Below are 1,736 nucleotides of genomic sequence, written 5' to 3' on the forward strand. Positions count from 1 at the left end.
CAGGATATTTCTAGAAAACGTGGCGTGACACTAGTCACGTGACCTCGCTGACGCAACAATATGTTTGTATAAATATATACATTTAACATTACTTTTAAAGTCACATTTGTAAAAAAATAATAATCAAAGGATTCATAATACAAACTTCTATATCATAACTAATCCATCAGACATTTAAAACTAAACTCCATAATTTCTACGCCCCCTCTCCCCGGTGACTGAACAGTAAGCTTGGGGGTTTCTAACGGTAAAATTCGAGGATAGTTACCCGAGATAGACGCAACGCAGATGGTCCAATATGTAGCTTTACGCTGGAAAAACCAACCAACCTTAACATTTTCAGCCACTAAAAATATATATATCTCGCGATTTAGGGCATGAGAGCATCACGGCATAAACAGCATGTTGCCAGAGAGTATGATTTTATAATAAGAACATTTTGGTTGGGATTACTTTTTTAGCGTTGTTTTTACTAATCATAGTACCTAGTGCTTAATGTTCATAAATGCAGCGTCAAAATAGTGACATCTATAAAAGATTTTGTGATTTACTAATTCAAAGTGACTTGTTTATGCTTACAGAGATACGTGCATTACAAATTGTTTATTTTATAAACCTGGTATTCGGTCAACGTTTTAAGCTTTAATGATGCGTTACCCAATGCTATAAATTTAGTTTAAAGCTAGAATAAATAACTAACCGCTCCCCAGTGGCACAGCGGCATGTCTGCGGACTTACGACGCTAAAATCCGGGTTTCGATACCCGTGGTGGGCAGAGCACATATAACCCATTGTGTAGCTTTGTGCTTAATTACAAACAAAAACAAATAAATAAATATTTGTTTATGCTAAGTTACGCGAGATTACTAAATAAGCTGGAAGTGCATGCTACTTTGTTGATGCTATGTTGTCAGGACAACCAGACACCAGAATTTTTAAATAACGAGTGTTATTGTACTTGATATTGATTACTTCCAGGAAGAAAAAGAGAAGTATTTATTTCATCATGTATAAAACTATATAATATTTTATTATTGTTTTTTCACTTTGTAAAGCTATTATATTATCAGGATAATTTTAATATTAAACACTTTGTTCTTTTCTAATGCTGACTTTTTTGTCCAAACTTGATATTTTTAATTGGAAATGAAAACGGAAAAGTGCTTCAGTTGGCTTAGTTTTTGATATTGTTTGAAGCCTATTTTTTCTTAATTTGCTTGCCCGGTGATTCAGCAGTAAATCTGAGGCTTGTAACGTTAAAAATTGGGTTTCGATACCCGCAATAGGTAGAGCACACGTCGTTTATTGTGTAGTTTTGTACTTAAGAACAAACAAATAAGCTTTCTAAATTTAATTTCTTCATATACGTATTTTTAAATCTTTTTCTACTGAACCAGGCATTGGTATATAAGATAAGAGGAGATCAAGCGGATTATAGCAATGCTACGATATCTGTCCAATAACTAAATAATCCATGAGGTTAAATTAGTTCCATAAATATTAATGACAATGTACCTTAGTTACTCATGATTTCCTGAAATATATCCATTAGTGATTCTTGGTATCCTCCTACTTTTTTAGCCGCTGCATAGCGGCTCATAGAATGGTTCTGAGTTGTTTTTGTTTTGTTTTTTCTTTTTCAAGTACAAACTTTTGTCATATCTCCGTAATCTTTCGACCGATTTGAGATTTAATTACAATTTTGGACTCAGGAGGTCAAACACTTTCGACTGATA

The sequence above is a fragment of the Limulus polyphemus genome, unplaced genomic scaffold (assembly GCF_000517525.1).
Source record: "Limulus polyphemus unplaced genomic scaffold, Limulus_polyphemus-2.1.2 Scaffold7879, whole genome shotgun sequence".
Lineage (NCBI taxonomy): Eukaryota > Metazoa > Arthropoda > Merostomata > Xiphosura > Limulidae > Limulus > Limulus polyphemus.